Below are 17,795 nucleotides of genomic sequence, written 5' to 3' on the forward strand. Positions count from 1 at the left end.
GCTGGACATGGAGAAGTAGGAAAGGAGACGAGGTATGAACTGGGTGCCCAGGAACTAGAAAAGCTGGGATAGAGAGTGGACAGTACTCTGGGCTGGGAGTGGGGGCATCTCATGTATTTAATGGAAGATTGACTTTTCCGTCTATGTGTACTTACTTGAATAACTCAGTCACATTAAACAACTTTTCACTTCGTTCATGACGTTAGCTGAAAGTCTTAGAGCTTTCGTTTGTTTTAGTTCCCAAAGCCAGGCTTGTACTCACTCAGACGCGCACATACGTGGTCCGTTTCACTGGGGTATAATTCGTGCACATACACCACAGCGAAGTACATAATTTGACGAGCAGATATGCACCTGCCACACTCATTCTCTGACATTCCCGCCTCTCCCATCCTGGTCCCAATACGTCCCTGACCAAGGATGAAAAATGTGTATTAGTTCCAAATACAGGAAACACACATTGACAGAATGAAGACAAGTAGACGAATTCAGTTTTGTAATTGTAGATTTTAACATCCCTCTCTCGGTAACTGGGGGACCAATTAGCTAATCCGCGAGGACACAGAAGAGCTGAGCATCACTCTTAGCCACCTTGATGTAATCAGTCTAGAACCTTACACCTAATTACTGCAAAATACACATTTACTTAAAGTACATACGGAACGTCCTCCAAGATAGACCACACGCTGGGACATAAAGCAATTCTCAATGAGTTTCCAAAGATTTGGCTCTTCCAAGAGTACGTTCCGTGACTACAATGGAATTACACTAGAAATCTGGTTAATGTGTAGATATCCGAAGACCAAGCTTTTGTTACACAGGGTTCCTACCTCATCTATGCAATTTACTGTAATTCTCCATTGTATTCACAGACTTTCAAGTAACTTCCGTTAGGAAATTATACATTAATTAAAAGCAGAGTCTGCAATTCAATCAACTCTGTCCCACCCAGTGTCCACATACCGTTTTGCACAAACAAGACCTCAGGAGGTGCCCGATGACGGAGTAGGTGAACAATGCTTCCCAGGAACATAGGGAGGGTTTAACCTAGAGAAGCAATCACTCTGGGCAAATTGTCAGGGGTTAACAGGCTGGTGAAGAGAAATGGGTAGAGAAGGGGCTTTGTTGGTGACCTTGAATTAAAGGGTCACAGGAAGGCATAAGTGCTCATGCACACAGGTTCCAGGCAGGGATGAGAACTACCTGCTTAGACCTCCCTCTTCGGGTAAGTGCATCTGGGGAGTCAGGCTCCCCCGTACCTTCCCGTTCGGAGGCCGGTTCTGTTTTGTCAAAAGGTGGAACGGCCTGTTTGAGTGCTTTGTGAAATGCTGTGCAGAAATCAAACCACTAATGACCAAGTGTCGCCCGTCCAAGGACAGCTCGGAGGCACCGACCCGCAGGGCAGACGGGGTTTCTCCCAGAGACGGTTCACAGCCGCACTGTTTGTTGTGACTGAATCGTGTCCCCCAACCCAGAAACTGAAGTCCCCATCCCCACGACCTCGGAACGTGAGCTGGCCTGGAAACAGTGCAGCTAGAACTAGTTAGGCTAGTTAGGCCTAACCCGCTCATCTAACAAAGTTATTAGATCGAAGAAAAGCGTCCTTGTTCAGAACTATTCAAAACGGCAAAATCACCTGCGGTTGCCTGCCTTCTGCAGAGCTTCAGGAATGTGGGGAAGGTGTCGGGGGCCGCGCTGCTGTCCGCGTGGAAGAAGGCGTGGTGGCGTTTGACCGCCACGCTTCCTGTGCACGGCTGGGGAGGGCGCGTGGGCTCCTAGCAGGAGAGCCTTCCCGGCCGTCATTAACGAGCAGTTCATTCACCATTAAACTGTCACAGCTTGCGTTTCTAATTATAGCTGTGATCTGTTTATAAGTTAAAAAAATACGGAAAAACCCATAACCCCATCTACTCGAACATGAACCACTTTTAATATTTAAGATACAGACTGTGAGTCTTTGTCTTGGCTTAGATGCACAGAATTTTTAAATATAAAAATAGGATCCTGCTCTATACACAGATGTGTGGTCTGCCTTTTATTATTTATGATATATTATGACTATGTTCCTGTATCAATAAATATATTCGTGGAGTGATTAAAATACAAATTTTCTAAAATTGCTACACAGGGTTCCATTTTCTGGATGCACCATCATTTAGTTTAAGAATGTTTTATGGTTGAAGATATAGGTTATTTCAAATTTTTTGCTAATTTAAGAATCATATTAAAATAATACTAGGTAAATCTATGTAAACACCAAAGATAACTCCTTAGGATAAGTTCTTAGAAATAGAAATTATGATCAAAGTCTTCATTAGAGTGTTGCCAGACTGTGCTCCAAACAGGGTCTGTTCACGCATACGCCCACTGGCGAGGAAACCCCGCCCTTGCAAATAGTAAGTGTGGGTAATTAATTACCTGATCGTACCAAGTTCACTGGGGGAGACAAAATGTTTTCATTTCATGAATTTGATTATTGGTAAGAAACTTTTTTTCAGTGGGCTCACTGGGTGTTTATTTTCTGTATATTTTTTGCATATAATCTGCCCATGTCCTTCGCTCATTTTTTAATTGGTCATTGTCCCTCTAGTCTGTTGTTTGCTTTTAGATATAATTTATGCAGTAAATTCTCTCTTAAATCTATCTCGTTCTTCATGGAGTCTAATTTTTCATGTCCCCATAGAACAATTTAGCATCTTTCCTGATCCTTTCACATCCCTTAATCAGCTCCTCACTATTTGATTATAGTTTTTTTAAAAAACATGAGTTATATTTAGATTTGTTTATTCAGTTCAATTTAACAGGTGTTTTCTGTACACTTCCTAGTCTGCCAGCACTGTGCTAGGAGCTGGACACACGGAGAGAATGATCCAGGAGAGGGCTAATCCCCAGGAGCGGATACTCCGGGAGAGAGGGGCAGTCCAGGAGGGAGGCTACTCCAGGTTCGGTTCTGAGAGGGAGTGGGAGGAACAGGGGGTAAACAAAGGCGAGCTTAGTAATGAGAGGGATGGAGCAAACACCCACACAAGTGATTTTGCAATCGAATGTAAACACGTGTGGAATCTTCCATTAACATTTCAATCAAATAAAAATGCCCCGACCTTAACAAAACTTAGGGGTTATATCTTTCAAACTTCACAAAGTTCATTTCTGGACAGTGGAGAGTCGCCTGCCGATCGGCTCGTCTCTCTGCCCAGGCACCCCTTCCCTTCCTGCCCACTTCAGGGTTTGTCTCGCTTCCCATCTGCTCAGGGCAAGGGGGGATTTGATGGGAACCAGGAAACACTATCTGGGGGAAAAAAAAAAAAAGTGGTTCTGCCCGAGTCTTTCTTTTTTCTCTTTCCTACCAGAACAAACCACCTCTAGTTTACCGATGACATCGTGCTGGATCTAGATTCTTAGGGTGGAAAAAACCCTAAATCCACTCCAGGAGTGCATTTACAAACTGTTACATATTTTGGACTCCGACGTCGTAACTTCCATAGAACCTGGGTCTCTAGTTGACTCACTCTTCACGCGGAAGGCAGTTTCATGCCCCCGAAGCTGGACCTCGTCCTGCGAGCAGAAGCCTGGCAGACTGGTTAATGAAGACCGTGGCACGGGAGCTGAGTGTCCCCGCCAGCCAGGAACCCTCCACAGAGCCACCCTGAGAGGAGCAGGCGCAGGCGTCCCCATCGGCTGGATGAGGTCGGCAAGGCCGTAGGTTCCGGAGGTCGGTGTCTCTGGCTCTCGTTCTGTCTGCCACACTGGGGGGCTGAATACAGCAGAAATGTATCCCCTTGCAGTTCTGGGGCCGGGAGTCTGAAATCAAAGTGTTGACAGGGCCTCCCTCCCTTCGAAGACTTTGGAGAAGGACCCTTCCTGCCTCATCTGGCTTCTGGCGGCCCCCGGCGTCCTAGGTTTGTGGCCACAAGCAGATCCCAGCAAGGAGAGCGTGGCAGAGGACCAGCCGGGACCCCTGTCCCAAGTCCCTTAGGGGATGGGGGAGGCTGGGCTGAGTGGGGATCCCCTGCTGGGGTGCAGGTGGAGGGGCAAAGGGCAGCTACCCTTGACGGTCTCTTATCCCCACTCGGCTGCCGCTCAGGCTGAGGCCCGCCTTGTGGAGCCAGGCAGGCCTGCTGGGGCTAATCCTCTCAGGGAAGCCCTGGCTCCCGCACTGGCTTGGGTGACCAGGAAGACAGTCTGGGTCCTTGGGCGGTGGGTGCGCTTCTGCCCCTCTGACCGCAGTGAGGGCGTCTGACGGAGCAGGACTCTGTAAGGGGAGCCGGAGCTCCAAAATAAACCTGCCGTGGGACAGGGTATCTCGGCCGGGTGGGTTTTGAGGTCACTGGTTCAGACCGGGACCAGGGACAGCTGGGCCTGCGGCGCGTCAGCGCGCTGGGATTTCTGCCGCTTCCTGCCGGGCAGGTGGCCCCTTCGCGCGTCGCCGGTCACAGCTGGGACAGCCTCGAGGGAGGAGCCCTCTGCCCTTTCCAACGGGGCCAGCGGCTGGCATCCCGGGCAGAGTGCCGTGACTGAGGGACCGGTCACTCGGCAAACAGACACGCACCAGAGCGGCAACTGTTCGTGGCGGACGAGCCTATTTCAAGCGTGCGACGGTGAATCAGGATGGCGACAGCAGTTACACTGGGATTAGCGACCTGACTGGTGTTTCTCTTCACAGAGCCGGCATTTGAGAAGTGAGGCTTCGTGGCCAGAAAGTCACCACTTAGTCACAGTGTGGCCACTTCTGGGCCAGCCCCGCCCAGTGCAGGGACCGGTGAGGACACGGGCGCTCCGACGCTCCCCGGGCGGGCGGCGCTCGGGAGTCTGAGGGTGCACGGCCCAAGGCGCGGTGGATTCCCCGGCCGGCCGCTCCCCAGGCACACGGAGCTCGTGCAAACACTCTGTGCTCACGCCGGGGCTAAAACTGACAGCAGAATTCAAAACCAGAGCGATCCAAAGTTGTATCAAACCCTCTTTGAAAATTAAGCCGGGGTCAAGGTGATTGACTGAGATCGTTGCTCTATTCAGGGATTCGTCGTGGAGTTTCTGATTTCTGCACGTTTCCAGATGCCAAAACCGGCTGCTTTTTCATGACTAGGACTTTGCCTTTTGACCATAGTTGCCATTTGTGTGTGACGGGGTTAGGGTAGACAAGGGGCAACGGGTTCAGAAGCCGCATCTCCAAAAAGACCGCAAGGGGCGCCTGGGTGGCTCAGCGGGTTAAGCCTCTACCTTCGGCTCAGGTCATGATCTCAGGGTCCTGCGGTCGAGCCCCGTGCTGGGCTCTGCACTGGGTGTGGAGCCGGCTTGGAGTTCTCTCTCCCCCTGTCCCTCTGTTCCCCCCACTTCCCCTCCTCACCACCTGTGCTCTCTCGAAAAAATTAATAAATAACCTCTAATGGAACAGACACACCGTCCTAGACGATCCTGCCTACTGAGCTAGCAAACTGCTGAATGTCTGTTGAAATGCCCATGTTTGGTGACTCATTTCCCAGTAGATGGTCCAGTGTCTCCTGTCCCCTATGAAGCATGGGTGTCTGCAAGTGTTTCAAATGCTTTTTGCATGTAGCTCGGTCCCTGGCTACAATTTCCAAAGATGACCACAACGATGTCTCTCATAGCACACCCACTGTCTTCCCCTTAAGCTATGTGACCTTGACCCCTCTTTAATCAAGACAGCAGTTTCCATGCCTGTGTTCTGGGCAGACTTTGTGACCATCTCGACCAACAGAGCGGCTGAGCGGATGCTGTGGGGCCCCTGAGATACGATGATATGGTAAGAGTGTCCTGCGTTCCAGCCTGGGTCTCTGGGAACCCGGCCGCCATGCCGCGAGGAAGCCCACGCCAGTCCACTGCGTTCGCACGCTTTTTTGCATCCAACCTGCGTCTCATCTTTACTTGAGCCGTGGACTGTTTTGTACATGGATGTGGCTGGAGGCATCTCATCCCTAATAACCAGAGGGTTATTTTCCATCTCTCTCCGAGTTATTTTATAGTTTCAGCCACCTTCATTGACATTTCTGCAAGTCGAAGTCAGTGGGAGACGCAGGAGAGGAAAGGAATTTGGCCTGGTCTGGTCTCTTTGGTGTGACATCAGAAGAAAGAATCCAGTAACATATTAAGTTTAGCTTTTCATCAAATTTTAATCATATAAGCAATACAAGTGCACTTTAAAGCAATTCTAAGGCACACTTGACGCATCCTAGACGGAGCTAGCGTTGCCCTGAGCATCACCGTGACATGGTCTTTTCAGATCTTTCTCTTAATTCACACACCTGCGTTCCCACAGAAGACACTTAAATTGTGGTTAAATTGTCATGTCGTTCTGTGTAGGTTTTTCTTAACACGTAAACTTAATGATACCATCAACGTTGTTCTGCAATATCCCCCTTTATTTTTTACCCACATGCTCAAACTCCCTATGCTCCATGGGACTTGCCCTGTTTTCAGCAGCCCTCCCTCCAGCTTGAAGGCTCAGGGTGGCAAGCGTCTTCATGTTTCTGCAACAGACTCTGCATTTCTGTTTCTTGTTCTCCTTCCAGTTTTGCATTCATTTGGAGCCATTTCTGGGGGGTTAAGAGGAAATACCTAACTTTGCTACATTTTCCTGAAACAATACATCTTTTGCATATTTTCTGTTTGGTGTGTTAGGGTTATTTCCTTCTTATAGGACAATTTTTGCTATAACATGAAGAATATTTTTTATCACATCCCACAATTGGTGATTACAGAAAAGCTATATTTGATTCCATTAATTTTTATCCATCATCTTGCTAAATTTGAGGATAAGGGTTAATGCTAGAGGGATCTAAAGAGTAGATGATGGGAGTCTTACATCTTAATTGCATTAATGTATAATTAATGTATAATGCACCCACATTGTTTTCTTGATTTTGGTAGATATTTTATAGTTGGTTAGGAGGACGCCATTGTTTGCAAAAATACATACTGAAATATTTGGGGATGATCAGTATCATGCCCTTGACTTATTCTAAACAGTTCAGGAAACATGCTTTGCTGTATGTACCGTTACTTGCAATTTTATGTAAGTTTAAGATTTTTTTTTTTAAGTTTATTTAGAAAGCACTTGGAAATGCCCACTTCCAAGAAAGTGGAGACTCAGAAGATAGCCAGGAGATCTTTTAGCCAAGAGGTTTTTGAACACATGCAACTGTGATACTGGCCAAGTCAGAAAAGTGGACATGTCTGCCTCAGCACCGATGACACCAGCCTGTTGGACAGGTAGTGATGGCTCCTGATAGCCCTGGGTTCTCTCAGCCCGTCATGTCAGCTGAAGCTGTTAGCTCCACCAGGCATGGCTTCTTGCCTTCTTTCACGGCTGTGCTCCACTCAACTTTTCTGGAAGCTTGAATGCCACAATCAGCTGCCATGGAAGACTTTTGTGTCCTGGGCTCAGATGAACTTCTTCAGAACCAACTTACTAAGTCTCCTGCAGGGCAGGGGCTGGACAAGCGACTTTTTGAGGCCCTTCTAATTCTGTGATTCTAGATGTAAAACTTAGGGAATGAAGGCCTTGGGGATATCAATTCCTGTCAGCTGCTTCCCCTCCCCCGTCCACCTGCTCCAAGCAAGGGGCGGGGCAGAGAACTTCACTGGTGACCCAACTCAGCTTTCCGGGCAGTGGATTAGAGGGAAGGCTTCAAATACTTCCAGCTGTCGCCTTTTCCAGGCAGTTTCTGGGAACATGGCCATGTAGTTCAAGCAATATTTTGGGATTTTCTTTAGTAATACTCTATTAAGAAATACCGAATGTCAGTCTCATGAATCAGTTCAGTCACATTCAGAATCTAATGTCTTTCAAACACGTAGAGAAACAGAATATACAAGTGGATGACAAGCAGAACATATATAAAAATAGAACTTTGCCCCACAACCTGCAGCAGCCTGCCCAGGAAACCGCCCCTCACCTACAATGAACCACTCAGAAAGCCAGGCTGCGAGGGGTCAGACCTGCTGTCGCCACATGGCCGTCTCTAGCGACCATCCAGGAGGGTGAACAGTACGTTCCAGAGAAATCGGCAGCCAGTGTCCGGGGCTTGCTCCATAACTGACCGCATCCTTCACTTGTGTCCCTGATTCCAATTCAGGACCCACCAGAGAAAGCCGAATATGAACCCTTAACCAATTACGTGGGATTAGCACTCCTGGTTACTACTTCCAGTGCACCCAGGCCAGCGTCTGCCCCATTGGGACATGCTAGAGCTGTCCCCTTGCCCACTGTAAACTCTTCCTTCTCCTGCCTGCCTTCAGTCTCCCCCAAATGCCAGTGATGATGGCTGACGCCCACCTATGGAGCGCTGTCTGAACAATCAGCCCTTGCTATTCTCATTTGGGTAGAGTTTATCTCCACAATATTTAAGGTATTTAAATACACACATTATCCCTTGATCGTCACATAACCCACAAGAAGGGTGGGGCAGGCATCCCTCCACCTCCATAAACACACGAAACTCCACAGGACCCGCCTGAAGCTGCCCAAGGTCAGGGCCAACACCAGAATTATGTCATCTGATTTTCCAACTGGGGTCCTTTCCAAGGCACTCCTTGACACACAGTATTACTTAAATATTGTTCCCTTATATCCTGAGGCTACACTGAAATCAAGATTCTTGAAGATAATTTGGTTGGTGGTTTTTTGAGGTTTTCATTGGATTTTGTTCAGGGTCTTTAACTCAAAAATCTCTTCCTGACATCGTGCCAGTAGAATGATCCTGTTTCCCCACCTCTGAGTAACAGGGAAACCTGAGTTGAGACCACCCAGAAACGGGGAGTAGGACGCTGTTGACAAGACTCCGATGGAGTCCCCCTCCCACCTGACGTTCACCGAGACTCTTAACAAGCACATGTGTTCTGACCTCCAACATGGCCATGGATCTCACCGCTTAACCATGGGCCAAAGCCTCTCGGCCCTGTGAACAAAGCAGTCCTGTCCATACCGAATGCCTACTCTGACCTGGCCTCCGTACCAGGGAGATGCAAAGGTGTAAACCGTCCCTCCTGCCATTCAACTCAGCTTCAAGGTGACAGAATAGAATCTTCTAGTCCATGAGACCAAGTCATCTCTGCCTGCCCTCTGAGAAGACGTAGGCTTTCCCCAATGGGCTTGCAGGGCTGGAAACTCCCAAAGCACAGGTGATGTTTGCTGTCCGTGTGCATTTTCTGGGAAGAAATCCTATTATATTATAGGACAATTTTTAAAAGTAAAATCAATTTTCTCTCCTGCAGAGTATAAAATGAGCACACACCAACTATTCTATTTAATTCATTAAAGAATGAGGGAACCAGCAAGATGTTGAAGAAAAATTTAAAGAAGAATTGAACAGAAATTTATTTTTTTTAAGATTTTATTTATTTATTTGACAGACAGAGATCACAAATAGGCAGAGAGGCAGAAGAGAGAGAGGGAGAAGCAGACTCTCCACAGAGCAGAGAGCCCGATGCGGGGCTCGATCCCAAGACCCCAGGACCACAACCCGAGCCGAAGGCAGAGGTTTCAACCCACCGAGCCACCCAGGCACCCCGAACAGAAATTTAAAGTACTGCACATTTATAGTAGTAGAGGAATATGGGTGCGAAACTAGCAAATCACCCAGTACCCACAGGGTAGCGGTCAACTGCACTCCGTCTAACAGAATCTGCAATTCTACGATTAAAACTTATCCGCATTCTCTCAGTTTTCTAGGTACGTTACAGAGCTGTAGGGGCAACTGGGGTCACGTTCTGTCAGGTGGCCAACACTAGGTTTCGGCTCAGGTCATGGTCTCAGGGTCCTGAGATCGAGCCCCACATCGGGCTCCCCCTCAGTGCGGAGGCTGCTGGAGCGTCTTTCTTTCCCTCCCTCCTGCCCCTCCCCCTCGCGCTCAGTTGTGCGCACTCTCTCTCTCTCTCTCTCTGAAATAAATAAATAAATCTTTTTAAAAATAAATAAAGTACAGAGTTGTAAATAGCTCGAAGCCAATAAGCAGGGGGTAACCTGGTTGGTGAACTAGGCGGGCACCCACTCATCTTGCTCGTACCTTTTCCCCCATTTCAAAGTCTTTCTGATCATTCCCTCCAACCTTCCTTGTGGTCATAATAATATCAAAGATGACTTCTAATCACAAAATAAGATTGATCTCGTTAGGTTTGACCTGATTGTCTACATAGTTGCAGCAAGAGTGTTGTTTTACTTTGTCGACAGGCCATGGTAAGAGTGAATCAGGAATTAATAGCCTTCCACGGAAGACGGCACCAGGCCTAAATGATTTCACTGATGAATTCTATCAAAGGTTAAGAAAGAAATGATAGCATTTCTGCACAATCCCTTCCAGAGAAGAGAATCCATTCTGTAAAGATTAACATCGCTGTAACACCAAAGCCAGACAAAGACATTACAAGAAAGGAAAACTATAGACCAATATTTTCTCTTGAACATAGATGCACATATCCCCCAAAAATTACTGGCAAAAAAATCTAACAATGTATAAAAATAACCGTATACCATGGGCAAGTGGGATTTATTTCCAGTGTGCAAGGCTGGTTCCACATTCAAAAATCTATCAATATGGTCTGTCACATTAATAGTCCAAAAAAGAAAAATCGTATGATCCCAACCATCAGTGCGGAAAATAACTCCATTGGTAAGTCTGATGTACATCCCCTGTTGAAAACCACTGGCTTGGAAGATGCTAGATTCAAATCAAAGATAATAGCCAACCAACTTTTTAGGTATTGTCTAAAATGTGTTCCCTGTTATCCCAGAACTCTGACCAAGCTGGGAAAATTGGACAGCATTATAGGGTACCATGGAAAGCAGGGTACTGACAAATTCTCAGGGACGGCCCACAAAGCTTTCCATATCTGAACTATCCACATTAGTGAATTTTACGTCATCTATTTGAATTTAACCGAGGCGAGGCTGAGCCCCTCCTCCGCTTTGGTCATTCCTCCCATGGAACGGTGAAAGGGTTTCCGTGCACAGCACAACCAACATGAACGGAATGGAGAATTTCACACCTGCACCCTTGGGAAAACAAGGTTGGAGAGCCAACAGGCCGATTTCCTGAAAATGCCGGACTTAGAAAAAACCGGGTTTACCTTCTGACCATCGCGCTCCACCATCCTCCCTCCTCCAGCCAGGGAACTCGCTGCCGGGACTGGGGGATGCGGGCTGGATGCCCCTCGTTGCACGCCCGCCCGTGCCTTCCATGGGCTCCTGGCCGCTCGCTACAGCGCCGGTTCCTCCCACAGAAATGCCTCTGCTGTTCCCGAATGAGCTCGGGGTCTGGTCGGGGAGCTTGTCTCAGTTTACCTCTTTATTCGGGGTGACAAACTTTATGATGGTTATAGCTCGATAAAGCTGGACTGTCCTGAATCCTAACTTCCTCCAGTGTCTCCCCTACTCTCTCCACACCGATGTTTCCAATTTTTCTCCCATCCTTCTGCCTTAGAACCGCTAAAATTTAAAACGGTCCTTTCCCCAAAGCCCGGCAGGTGGACACTGGACAAGTTGATATGACCTTCCGGAAATCAGTGCAACAGCTCACGTTCGGACAGCCTTCCCGGCGGCGGCGGGGCGGGGGGTGCCACCGGGAAGGCCACTGGAGCTCTGGATGACATCAGCAGAGACGCTGAAAAACTGCGAAGCAGGAAAACGGGTCAGATTGCCACCCCCTGCCCTCCCTCCATCTGGAGATGCTTGGAGCCCCACATCCAGAAATCTCCAATGACTGCCCACTGGCCTCAGAAACTGACTCTATAGTGTGCTCCAACCATTAACCTTACTCTCTGTTTGTTTCCGTTCAAACGCCAAGGACCTTGAGACCGGGCCAGTGGGTGGGGGTTGATCAGCTCTGAACATGAGATTTCCCGGGGAAGTTTCAGATGGGCGAATGGTGGAGCTCAGGAGAAGCTACTCCAACATATCACAGCAGCGTATCGACTACCTTAAGCTGAAGGAGTTTGAGAACTTGGCCACAGCAAGGTCACTCCGACCTCCACATGCCTCACTCTTGTCCCCTGAAACAGGTCATAAAACCCTCATGGGAGAGGTAGACCTTACACCTCGAAGGAAGGAGTGTCCATATCTCTGAAGACAAAGGGACACAGAGAACCCTAACAAGCCAACCCCACTGTTCCCCACCGCTCACGGCTCTCCCCTCCCACTCCTGCCTGCGCCCGCCCCGTTCCTCTACCACAGCTCCTGTTCCAACCCAGCATAAAGCACTCAGCAGACTGTCTCCTTGACTTCATGCCCTTATGCTGTCTTCTGTGTCACATAAAATGTGTCTTGAATGAATTTGTATGCTTTTCTCCTGTTAATCTGTGTCTGTCGATTTAATTTTTAGACCCATTGAGGAACTGTGAGACAGTCAAGGAAAACCTTTTCTCCCCTTGCCAAAGCCAGAGTAATGACCGCTGCAGGCCGGGGCTTCCCAAATTTAGTGTGCGCGGGCATCTCCGGGAGATTTGGTGCCAATGCAGGTTCTAAGTCAAGGTATCTGACTTGGGTCCCAAGACTGCGTTACCAATAAGCTTCCAAGATGCTGTGGACAGAGACAGAAGATCCGCAGGCCTGAAGAAGGAACCAGAACCCAGAACAGGAGCGAGTAGAACGGATCTCCGAGACCCAGCCAGCCTCCCACTCCTTCCCAGTCACAGACCCTGAGCATGACCCTCCCTTCCCCACGCATGGGACAGGACCCGGGTCACTTCCCGATATGACGTCACAGGTCGCCGGACATTCCACGGTCTCCCGGAGACCAAGCTGAGGGCCTTCGGGGAAGGTCTTCCTCCTTGGCTGGAGGGAACATGGCAGGGAGCAGAGGAGTGACCCTGTTTGTCCTGCTGCTGTCCTGCTGGCGAGAAGCCAGGCTCCAACCAGTAAAAATATTTTCAGGTTGGTCACAGCATATTGTCGCAGCGGTAGAAACGCTGGCTTCTGGGGGCTGAATCCGGCCACCACGGCTTGTCCCTCGGGTCCTTGGGATTCCTGGTCTACCTCCTCATCTGTTTCTGGGGGAGGATGGAGCGTGTGTGGAACAGGTTTCCGTCCTGGAAGCCTTGTTGATCCAGAACTCCGTAGGAGGGGGCGTGCGCGACCGTTTTCATTACGGAAAATGTCTCATTTACCCAAAGTGCTGGAGGAGCCGAGAGAAGCCCAGCCCGGTCCCCGTGACACGCGGGGGGCGTCCCGCACTTTCCGCACACACGCGCCTGCTGCTCCCGGGAGTGTGGAGGCCGCCACGGGCCGCGCACACTGCTGCTGGCGCAGGGAAGGCGGTTTTCCTGCACTTTCCAGCGTCCTTCACACGCAGACAAAACAGCAGCAACCTTTGCCGCCGCTGCCCCAGCCGGATTCAGTCCCCGCCGCCCCAGAGGCCCTTGCTGGGGACAGTTCCAGTCACACCCCGGGCAGGTCCCCACGCACCCCTGGCTCCGGTGCTTCCATCCTGGCCCCTTCTGCGTGGAGGGTGACCGCAGCCCTGGAGGGGTAGGGACGCTGTGACTCACAAGACGTGAGGACAAAGGGCGGCAGGAAGGGGGTGCCCCATGACCCTTCACTTCCCACCAGGAAGCTCATTGCTCTGGCCACCTGCTTCCTCATTCACCTTCTTCGGAGGTCCCCAAAGACAGAAGGAAAGGGGACGGGACAGTCCCCAGCCCCAGCTCCTAGAGGTGGACACCCGGGCCCCAGAGCGTCCCTCGGGGGTCGGTGCTGCTCTCCTGGGAGCAGAGACACCCCTGGGAGCAGGAGCAGGGGTGCTGGCCCCGAGCCCCGCACAGCACTCCCCCTCCCACCCTTGCCGCGCCCACAGTGACCCGAGGGGACGGGCCAGCTGGCTGGGCCGGGGTGAGAAGGCAGGCGGTCCGGGAAGACACGATCGCTCCCAGCTTCCATTCCTTATGGAAACGGAGTTTTGAGGCGTCTACAAAGGACAGTGTCCTTCGTGCGGCCGTGGGTGCGGAACGATCTGTGACGGGGGTGGGGCCGAGCGTCCCACGACTGTCGCGAGCCCGCGTCCCCAGGAACGGCCCTCAGTGCGGACGGACAGAGCGCCCGCGGCAGCCGCAGCCGGCCTGTCCCCTCCCAGACCTGCCCTCCCATCGGGCCGGGGAGCCCCCAGGTGACCACCGGCACCTTCCCCAGTTCGGAAGACCAGTGAGGGCCGTTTGGCCTCCGTCGTCTACGACAGCCGGCCCTGGGGCTCCTCCGGCTCGCAGCCGGGGCGCAGTGGCCCCACGCAGACCAGCGGTGGCCCCTCGCGCTGACCAGGTCCGCAGGCAGAGACAGTGGTGGGGACGACCCCGGGGGGACCGCGGACCAGCCTCTCAGAGACCGGCTCCGAGGGGCCGAACGCGCTCGCAGTTTCTAGGAGGAAACGGGACCAGAGGCCAGTGCGGGCAGGTGGGCGGAAATGTCAGGCGGGTCCCTGTCGTGGGGTCCGTCCTGGGCGGGGTCCAGCCGGCTCTGGTCAGGCCTCACCCTTGAGGGGCCAGTGTCGGCTCCCATCGGAGGACGCTCTGCTCTCTGCGATGCTTGCCTGAGAGAGGAGATGAGCCGGAAAGAAGCTCTTCATCAGTTAGACGGTTTGAGGCCAAAATGGAGGTAGTTGTCGCCGCTCGTGCCTCCGGGGGTTATCGTGTCCGCGGACACCGCTGCCGGCGGCCACACGGCTCGGCCTGACCCCAGGGAGAGACAGGGGCGGCAGCCGCGGGCCTGGTTTGCCTCGGTTGCCCCAAAGAATTAACCGAGCACGACCGCGGAGGTCCACAGGGAGCCCTTCCCTGCTGGCCGGGATGGACACTGTGCAAACAGGGAGGAGGAGTGGTCAACGGATCCTGGTAGCTCCGGCGCCAGGGGTTCGAAGCCCAGACACTGCCGGTCGGGGTGACGACAGGCGAACCACAGCCCAGCAGCCACCGTCGACAACGCACTTCAGAAACCGTGCGGATATTATAAAACATAAATATTTTTCTGCACACGCTCGCTGGCTGACTCGCACAAAGCCTCCCTTATAATTACGGGACAGACACAAAATGAAAAGAATATTTTTAACAAAGTGCTTGCAGACGCAGCTGTACCCATTCTTAATGACTCATTAATGCCTCATCCAAAGAGAACGTACTTCTTTGCCGCGTTGCGGAAGGTCAGCACACTGCGAAGCGATTGTCATCTCAGCGCAGACCTTCTCACAGACATTTCCTGCATTGTTCCAAGCCCTCCGCGCGCAGATGAGTCCATTGGTATGCAGATTGTCCGTCATTAAACCCATTTGAAAATCAGCGTCGTCACTGGTTTGCTGTTGGAACCCGAGCATCTCCAGATGCAGTGTCCCGGGGCTGCCCTCTTCCCTCCGGGAGCCGCCGCGACCTTGAGGCCTGATGAGAGGTTGACCTTGACCTCGAGTGGAGGACAGGGACCGGGGCAGCCCTGCTCTGAGCCAGAAGAGTGGGAGGGAGCCCCTGGCCGGTGCCGCCACAGCGGGGAGACGAGCATCAGCCACCGCACACCTCCGGGTCCCCAGCACAGTGGGTTCGGGCCCGCGAGGCCGGGAAGGCGGCAGGTCGGGGTCCAGGGATCCCACGGAAGCCCGCGGCTGGCCCGGCCGTCTCCCCCACGAGACCCCGCGTCTTCCCTGTAGACAGACCACCTGGACTCGCTCTGCTGACGAAGTGGGGAGAGCGGGTGGCCGGTGTGTCTGGGACCCCTCCCCACCAGGGAACCCCAGAGGGAACAGCAGTCCGCACTCCCAGTTCCCCAGATTCCTATCCCCGGGTCTCCCCAAGCACCTGCTGCTGGAGCCAGAGAGGAGGCAACGGTGTACTTTTCACAAAAGGACATGCGTGTCCCTCTTGGTCGGCTGTCCTCGGAGCCCCTGCAAGGGCGTCATCCTTGGAGCCAGGACAACCATTCCCTTCTGAGGGACGGTGCCCGTGAGCACTGCCCAAGGGGGCAGGAGTCCCAGCTCAGGGCTCGTCCCTCCAAACACAGCCGCTTCATTCACTGCTTTCCAGAGGAGAGCCCAGTCCTGGGAACCCCGGGCAGCGTTTTCCCTCAGCAGGAGGCTGGCGGGGACCCCAAAACAGACTACGGAGAGAGAAGTCCGTGCAGATTCAATGAATTGTTAAACTATCAGGGTATTTATTTCCCCCCAGGTCGCACCACTTTAACGCCATCAAATTTAAAAATTCTGGACGACAACGTGGCTGGAGTATTTGGTAAGGAGCTTCCTCTAGTCAAATATCCGGTGTGTGGGGGGGAGGGTGAGTGGACGCACAGGGTGGAGGCTGGGATTCGGTTTGAAGTTAGAATCACAGTCCTGCGGCCGTCCGGAGCTGGGAGGTAACCCCGAGTCCCGCGAACCAGCCCGGCAGGAGCAAAGAACCCCCAGGACCAGGAAGGGGGCTGGCCAGCACTCCTGAGTTTCCCGGCAGGTCTGACCGTCTAGGTCCCCGCGGGACCAGAGTCACCAGCGCCCACACCATCCTGGGGCCGGCCACCCAAGGTCCCGACCACCTGGGGAAAAGAAAAGACAGAGTCACTGGGATTTCTGACGACGCTGTGGGGCTCATCCACAGAAGCCCAGAAGGGGAAGCGAGGCTCCTGCCCCCCGCCTCCACCCCACACCTCGCCCGGGGGAGAGTGGGAAGCCGTGAGAGGGGGACATCTGTGTCTCCCGAGGCTCATGTGGTCCACCAGCAAGAGCCGCGGAGCCTGTGGCTTCAGAGCTCCCCGCCGCAGGGCGTCGGCCAGGCCCCCGACCAGTGCGTGGGGCAGAGACTGGGGGGATGGGGGAAGATCCGGGGTGCTCTGGGGGCGGGGCCGACCAGGGGACAGCTCACATGTGCCCTGAGGGACGCACTGTCGGGGGGATGGGTGGGGGAGGCCTCCACTGTTGTCCCCGACCCGTGTGCACGATGCTCCTCGAGTCCCTGTTTCCAGTCCCGGCTTCACAGGAGGCCTTAGGTCTGTGTAGAGCAAAAGCGTATTGTCCTGTACCGCTGGCTTTAACATGACTTTGTGTGCTTTTCCCAAGATGAAATTCTAGTCCAGGAGATCTTGGATCCAAGTAATTCATCGTTGCTTATAACACAAAGACCACCACCAAAATCAACAGCGAATATGAGGAAAGAAAGCAAGTATACATTTTTTTGAACCTATAACTGCGTATATTCCTGGGTTTGTGGGGGTAAAGGCACGATCCCATCATTCCGCATTCTTGAAGGCCAGCTACTTCTGGGGCAAAAGCAAATGAAAATGAGAAAGACACAGTTGTCCCAAACCATTTCTAGAACCTTCCTGAGACTGAGAGGCCTGGGCTGGCAGAGACGAGATCCCCCTATGTTGGGGTGGTCTCTGGGGTGCACACGCAAGCAAGGTCTCGTGCTTGGGCTGCGAATGGGGTCCAGCCGCCGCGGGCTCCCGGGGCGCAGGGAAACAGGAGCTCCCACCCGTCGGCACACGGACGCGGACCGAAGCCTGCTGAGAGGGTGGGCGGCGAGCCTGACCCCGTTCCACGGGGGATGAAACTAGGGTCTAAAGCACCAACCCAGGGCCGCCCGGCGGGTAGTGAGCCAAGATAAAGAACGTGCTCTTCCCAAGGGCAGCTTCGCGGTGTCCGGAAGGCACCTAGACCCGAGAACCAGCTCGCTGAGAACCAAGGCGAGTGTCGGGGCGCCACCGGCCGGGGGCGGAGCCGGTATCCGAATCCACGCGCTGTGCACGAACTACATTCAGCAGCAGGAGAGGTCAGCCCTGCCTTGAAGTCGTGCCTCGATGTAAACCCCAGTTCCCAGCACGGCGTCGC

General features: G+C 52.4%; 1 long non-coding RNA gene across 1 annotated transcript; it reads left to right on the forward strand.

The window, feature by feature from the left end:
- The first annotated feature begins 12,719 nt into the window (after positions 1–12,719).
- On the forward strand, positions 12,720–17,118 carry LOC116881285. Its single transcript, XR_004385382.1, has 3 exons — positions 12,720–12,883; positions 16,144–16,206; positions 17,025–17,118. It is a non-coding gene; the product is annotated as an uncharacterized LOC116881285 (long non-coding RNA).
- The last annotated feature ends 677 nt before the right edge of the window (positions 17,119–17,795 follow it).

Source organism: Lontra canadensis, unplaced genomic scaffold (genome assembly GCF_010015895.1).
Source record: "Lontra canadensis isolate GAN:19392208 unplaced genomic scaffold, GSC_riverotter_1.0 scaffold73, whole genome shotgun sequence".
Classification (NCBI taxonomy): domain Eukaryota; kingdom Metazoa; phylum Chordata; class Mammalia; order Carnivora; family Mustelidae; genus Lontra; species Lontra canadensis.